Source organism: Pinus tabuliformis, chromosome 4_2 (genome assembly GCF_031772625.1).
Source record: "Pinus tabuliformis cultivar Carrire ecotype Pingquan chromosome 4_2, CPIR1, whole genome shotgun sequence".
NCBI classification, from domain to species: Eukaryota; Viridiplantae; Streptophyta; class Pinopsida; order Pinales; family Pinaceae; genus Pinus; species Pinus tabuliformis.
In genome coordinates, this window is record NC_142304.1 from 327,822,628 (window position 1) to 327,830,225 (window position 7,598).

The 7,598-nt window shown below is 35.6% G+C and overlaps 1 non-coding gene across 1 annotated transcript; it reads right to left on the reverse strand.

The window, feature by feature from the left end:
• Positions 1-7,039: 7,039 nt before the first annotated feature.
• Positions 7,040-7,113, reverse strand: TRNAR-ACG (transfer RNA arginine (anticodon ACG)). The gene has a single exon. It is a non-coding gene; the product is annotated as a tRNA-Arg (tRNA).
• Between the last annotated feature and the right edge of the window lie 485 nt (positions 7,114-7,598).

The window sequence follows — 7,598 nt, forward strand, 5'->3', positions numbered from 1 at the left end:
ACTATTTTCCTTATTAAACTTAAATTTTAAAAATAAATTTACAATGAGTTCTATTATTTTTATTTTTAAATTTAGATTCTAACAATTTTGATTATTATAACAATATAGCGTGATCTTCGGTCATTTCCATTGTTATATTTTGAGTGACTATTTTTTTTTTTTTTTTTGTGTAAAACACAAAGAGCTCGTGCCAGGCTCCTCCTATTTGACGCAAAGATTAACCCAATAAGACAACAACCATAGTTTCTTTAAATTATAATATATAATTCTCTTGTTAACTAAACAACATCTAGATATCTATTGTTGTCTAATATGGTTAGATTTTTGGTTTTTTATTGTTGTCAGATACCTAGTGTTCTCTAAGTGAATCCAACTTCAAATATTAGTAATCGGGAGGAGTAGAGTTGTCCTCTAGATATTCTCTCTCTTTTCTTAAATAAATATTAACTTTTAGTAATCACATCATAAGGTACATATCTACTAATTCAATATATTAACTTTTAGTAATCACATCATAAGGTACATATCTACTAATTCAATATGTTGAGCTTCACTTATTTATTTGTTATATAACATGAAAGATGGGTTGGTTTTGGAGTTTGATCTTACTTTATACATAATTGATTAGAGCATTTGACTAATTTTATTTTGGGCTGGTTTTGAAGTTTGATCTTGCCTTATATATAATTGATTAGAGCATTTGACTAATTTTATTTTTTATTTGCAAGGAAAAATTATAAACATTAACAATCTTTAGCTACTTAGCTACTATGTGATTTATTTATTCCATAACATAAATGATGCATTTCTTTTAGAGTTTGATTCTTTCCTTATACACAACTATAAAACAATAAATATAGAAAACTTAACTGCTAGAGTATTAAACAATAGAGGTAAAAAAAATATGCTGGTTAGAGTATATGTGTTTACTTAATTTTATCTTATTATAATATTATATGGAAAAGAAAATTATAAAATTAAAAATTACTAAAAATAAAATTAAAAATTAAAAATTAAATTAAGAAAATTTAAACATTCTATTTTCAATTTTACCGTCCTTACAAAATATAATTTCATTTCAATTTTACCCGCACTTGCAAAATATAATTTTATTGATGTTTTGAGTGTTTGAAATTTGAAAAAAATATATAGTTTAGTTCTTTGGCAATGATCCTGTGTCATGATGACTATATTTTCTCGATATTCTTTTATCTATATGGATAAAGCACACAATTGCTGGGTAGGCATTTCATCCTCATTATGCAATGCTCGATCGTTTAACTCTTTCTTTGTTCGGATCATAATCGAACTGGACTTCCCGAGTTTACCCAATCTATTATTCTTTCAATACGAGCCTTTTTCCATTATTATTCATGTTACTAATGAACAATTATTCAATTTATTCCCTATCTATTCTAATTTTAAAGAATAGATTGGAATAGATAGAATGAGAACATATTTACGATTGTAAGGAAATCCATTTTATGGTATTGTGCACCAGAAAAAAATTTCGTTCATGGAATCATTTGCGTAAGGGAATGAAGGAAATTATCAAATCTGTAATTGACTATGCCTAGATCTCAGAGAAATGACAATTTTATTGATAAGACCTTCACAATTGTAGCAGATATCTTATTGCGAATAATCCCGATGGCTCCGGGGGAGAAAGAAGCATTTACCTATTACAGAGATGGTGTGATTTGATATTTTTTCTGTTCTTCTTTTTTGGGGAAAGAAAAGGTAAGGTATTCGGGAATAAAAATTGGGTAAAATAAAACTTACGCTCAGTGAAGGTGAGTTCTGGAGATAGAACAATTCCTTCTGTCGTGTATCCCCGGTCAATGCACCTTTAGATGCTTTCATCTCCTGAGGATTTTAGTACCGAGCAAAAGGTTACGCCAAACTCTGCCTTACGTAAAGTTGCCAGAGTACGATTAACCTCTGGATTTGAAATCATTGCTTATATACCTGGTATTGACCATAATTTACAAGAACATTCTGTAGTATTAGTAAGAGGAGGAAGGGTTAAAGATTTACCCGGTGTGAGATATCACATTGTTCGAGGAACCCTAGATGCTGCCGAAGTAAAAGATCGTCAACAAGGGCGTTCTAGTGCCTTGTATATTCTTACTTATCTAATACTTGTATCATTTCATGATGATGCCATGTGAATTGCTAGGAACATGTTAAGTATATAGCTAACCTAATAACGAACGTTTTGTAAGGGGACTAGAGCAGGCTACCGTGAAAAAAAACACGATCTTATTTTTCATTGGAACTATAATATGTCCAAGGTTCAATATCGAAATCATTTTCGAAGTTTTCCCTGATTGTTTCAACAGAAAATTCAAAAATACCTTGACCTTATTAGAACGGGTTCAAGTCAAATAGCAATGATTTGAAACACTTTTTTATACACTATTTTGTAAACCTAAGGACTTGATCGTATAGATATGTAAAATACAGGATTTCCAATCATAGCAAAAGAAAGAAAGGGAACGGATACTCAATTGAGAGTGAGTAAACAGAATTATATGCATAAAGAATATATCTCATCTATGCAGATATAATAATGTGGAAAGCCGTATTCGACGAAAGTCGTATGTACGGTTTGGAGGGAGATCTTTCATACCTTTAGAGATCTGTTTCTGCTCCTCCCAATGATTCATCCCCCTATTGGGTCCCATTTTTTCCCTCCTTTATGGTTGGATAAAAAGAAGTGCTCAATCCTTTAGGAGAACTAAAAGTAATCATCTTTCTTCGTATCTCTACCATTTATAATGCGTAATGCCCAAACCATTGTGACAGAGATACATAAAAAGAGCTGACTAATCTAGTGCAATTTGATCCTATTGATGAAACCCCCTTCTACATCTTAGTAGCTCAAAATAGGATCAATTCATTCATTAACAGCTTATATATGGTAATATTAGCCTGTATGTAATATTATTGGGAGCTATAAATATATTTGGATGTCTCCCCTAAAATTGGAAAGTCTAAATAATAATCATATGGGAGATCATGGATCAGAAACATAGTTTCGTTCTAGATATGTATATAATCAAACCATCCAATCAAAAAAATTATAAAGTGATGGTATAACCATTTATTGTTTGGAATCTAGCTGTTCCGATTCTTCCCATCGTAAGCGAAATAAGCGAAAATTTACATATATTCTTTGTACGATAACGCATGTGACTATTTCCAATTCTCTTTCGGAACAGCGGGATCTGAACCCACGACCTCCATCACCCCAAGATGGCGCGCTACCAAGCTGCGCCATGCTCCGTTATAACTATCAACCAACATAAAATTGATTCAAATGTTAATGCCCGAACTTAGATCTTATTTGGACTTATATTATATTCACAGATCACTCCCTCTGCTAGACACGTTCCATAACATTGACGATCTGGTGTAAATAAGCTAGTATGGTCCCTACGAAGCCGCCATGGTGAAATTGGTAGACACGCTGCTCTTAGGAAGCAGTGCGAGAGCATCTCGGTTCAAATCCGAGTGGCGGTATTTTTCCAGGAAGATCTCATCAATCACTTCTTCCTATGTAACAATATATGTTCAATCTATTTTCATTGTGATGGATCAATCCTATCTTTCCATCATAGATCTCATTCGGGAATAAAACGAATAAATGAGTTTATTATGATATTCATAACTTTAGAACATATATTGGCTCACATCTCTTTTTCTCTCATTTTGGTTGTCACTCTCATTTATTGGGGAACCTTAGTTTATCGAATTGAAGGACTAAGTAGTTCGGGAGGAAAGGGCATGATAGTTACTTTTCTTTGTACAACGGGATTATTAATTAATCGTTGGCTTTATTCAGGACATTTACCGTTGAGTAATTTGTATGAATCATTCATGTTCCTTTCCTGGAGTTCATCCGTGTTCCATATACTTCTAGAAGTACGGAGTCGAGATGATCGGTGGTTAGGTGCAATCACCGCGCCAAGTGCTATGTTAACTCATGGGTTTGCTACTTTAGGTCTTCCGGAGGAAATGCAACGATCCGGAATGTTAGTACCCGCGCTACAATCTCATTGGTCAATGATGCATGTAAGTATGATATTGTTCAGCTATGCAACCCTTTTATGTGGATCCCTAGCATCCATAGCTCTTCTAGTGATTATGTCCGGAGTAAATAGACAGGTTATTTTTGGTGCGATGGACAATTTATTTTCCCGAGCCATTCTTCCCAATGAAAATTTTTATTCACATGAAAATCAAAAAAGTGATTTGCAATACACTGTTTATTTTTCATCAACGAATTATCGTAAATGTCAATTGATTAAACAATTAGATCATTGGAGTTATCGTGCGATTGGTCTCGGTTTTTCTCTTTCAACCATAGGTACTCTTTCTGGAGCAATATGGGCCAATGAAGCATGGGGATCTTATTGGAGCTGGGATCCAAAAGAGACTTGGGCATTAATTACTTGGACCATATTCGCAATCTATCTGCATACTAGAATGAATAAGGGTTGGCAGGGTGAGGAACCGGCAATTGTGGCTTCTTTAGGATTTTTTATAGTTTGGATCCGTTATTTGGGGGTCAATCTATTAGGAATAGGGTTACACAGCTATGGATGGTTGGAACCATAAATGGACCGAATTCCTGGAAGGAAAAGGAAGGATAGATTCGATCCAGTTCTTTTATGTGATTGATAAGTGACATCAATAACTGGTACAAGTTGTTTCAAGTAGTGATTATAGAATGATGGAATCACTACTTGAAATAACTTGAACTATATTAGATTCAAATAAAATAGATTCAAATAAAAGAAAGACGAATCCTTCATTTGCTCCATTCCATTAAAATTTAAAAAGATAAAAAATAAAATTGAATAGAGAGATAACTGGATCAGGCAGGATAAGCACCAATACCTACCTATTATGAGTAGAAAGAGACATATCAGGATGAAAATATCTCTTGGTCCAGAATCTGTTAAATGAAAGTTCGTCACATTTTCAACTTATATAGAATATTCAATGTAACATAGACAACAAGTGGATGGGAGTTCATATTGTTCCAATTGCCGCTATTGCAATAACAATGATTCAATTTGAAAGGTCGAAGAATATTCAGTCATTTTTTTTTATCGGGAAGAGAATCTCATAGATTCTGCCACAAAACCACTGATTTCCGGCAATGCAAGAGAAGCCATTTCAAAACTACTGGACATAGTTGGTATAGACCTACCATTTCTTTCATCAAGAAGAAGAGTATGTATCCTATCGTCACTTGTTCCCGCTAAGAAGAAAAATGTCGCATCAATTGATTCATGAAAGATCATTTTCAAATGGATCCATTGAGACCTGTATCTGCCGTGGAACCGATAATTACAAAACCATATGGGATAGTGAAGACTATCCTCCTTTTCCAATTCTGTTGACCAGAGAAGTTGGAGCTGCATAGACGATTTGAACCATTCCTATCATTACCAACCACAGCAAAAAGAAATATAAAATGAGTATGAGGTAGCAATTCCATGTTTGAATTAACCCATTCCCTTTTTTCAATGGAACTCCGGCTACTGAAGTATACATGTACTATAATAATGTGCTTACCCATGTAGGGTAACCGGGTATGTGAAAAAATTGGCGATTTCATTGTATAAGCGATGAAGAACCCTAAATAGAATACTATTTCTTATCCAATATTCCTGAACCTAATGTTGGTCTATCAGATCTCTAGAGACCTATACTTAAAGCTCCGATTAGCGGAAAGATAGAATTACTCGCAGTGTATTGTGGCCAAATAGAAACGTCTTCCCCCCCCCCTCCCTCCGTACGGATAGAAGTGGGTGAACGAAAATTTATTCCAGTTCCCGCATAGGAAATAAAGGTATAATATACCGAGGATAATTGGCTACTATATATTAGCAAATAACCCATAGGGATCCCATACTAGATGATCTTTATCCAGCATCCATGGCTGAATGGTTAAAGCGCCCAACTCATAATTGGCGAACTCGCGGGTTCAATTCTTGCTGGATGCAGGGGAACTGCACATATCCATTATTGATGGAATGGGAAGAAGTATGAAGAATAACACCAAACAATTGAAGCATACCAAGCCTTTCAATAAAATGAATGAAAGGCTTGGTATGCTTCAATTAAGCAATACACGATAACAATCCATCAGAGTATTATCCACCTATTGAAATAGATTCAACAGCGGCTAGATCCAGAGGAAAGTTGTGAGCATTACGTTCGTGCATAACTTCCATACCTAAAATATGATATATCTATATAATTAAATTGGTATATGATCCGATATAATAATAGCTACAGGCTTTACGGGAAAAAAAAGGAGAAAAGGAGGGAAAACATTTATGGATGAAGTGAAATATAACCCTCTAAAACCATAGATATAGTCCCTAATCCTAGATTACGATAAACAAATTATCCCTGGGATAGTTAGTGGGTCGGGAGATCCGTTTTATTCAAAATAAAGCTCTATTTTACCATTAGGAGTAAGTCAAACGTTACCTGTCCTTGTTCATAATATATGAATGCACAATCGCCACAGGATCAAGATAGTATCCCGGTCATCCGAGAAAGGCAAAATGGAAACAACGGTCTCTTAGAAATACTGAAAAGTTCGGAGAAACAAATCCATTGTTCTCCTGATGTGATGACATTTCGAGAGCTGAAGGTGAAGAGGCCTCTATTTTCTCGACCCATTACTAGTCACTCGACCCGTTACCAGCTGTTAGAACTATAAGTTCGTTCCCTGGAAGTCAGAATTGGATCCCTGCATGCTGTCAATCTATTTTCCCTCATATTTTCCCTCGGATTTGGAAGAATCTCTTGTTCTATAACCCTAATCTAAATCTAATAATGAGGAAGATTTATAGGAGGTCAAACACAAATATGCTGGTTACTCTCGGACGTACCGGGTATCATTTTCGATAAATGACCCTTTGTGAAGACTAAGTTCCATAGCTTTGCACTATCCCAATCATATCATAATCTCCCTACCCCCGAAAGGCCTCCCTTTTGTCCCCTTTTGGGGTGGGCAAGGAGGGATTCGAACCCCCGACACCGTGGTTCGTAGCCACGTGCTCTAATCCTCTGAGCTACAGGCCCCGTCTCCGCTGGATTCGTTCCTAGGAGTCCCTCCCAAAAGGAATGGATTCCTCTCTTCGGGGTAAGAGGATGCAGAAGCAAATTTATCGCATCGCTATGAGCGAGCGCAGGTATTGCATTTCAAATAAAAGTAAAGTGTGGAGTGGGAAAGAAAATATGTAAGAAATGGGTTTCAAAGAAGACGACCTTCTAATGAGAAGAGGCATTAAGCTTTTTATCATCCTGGCACCGAGCTATTTTCCCGCAGGGCTTCCCCTACAGTATCGTCACCGCAGTAGAGTTTAACCACCAAGTTTGGGATGGGTTGGTGTGGTTCCTCTACGTCTGGGACACCAGAATTTCAAACCATGAACCAAGAAGGGCATAAATGCGAGAAAGGCATATTGGCTAATGATTGTGAGGCCCCAATTCTGAAAAGGATTAGGGCCTCTGTGAACGAATTTGGCTTTCAGATATTCCCCAGATAAATCCCCTAGCTAATTCCT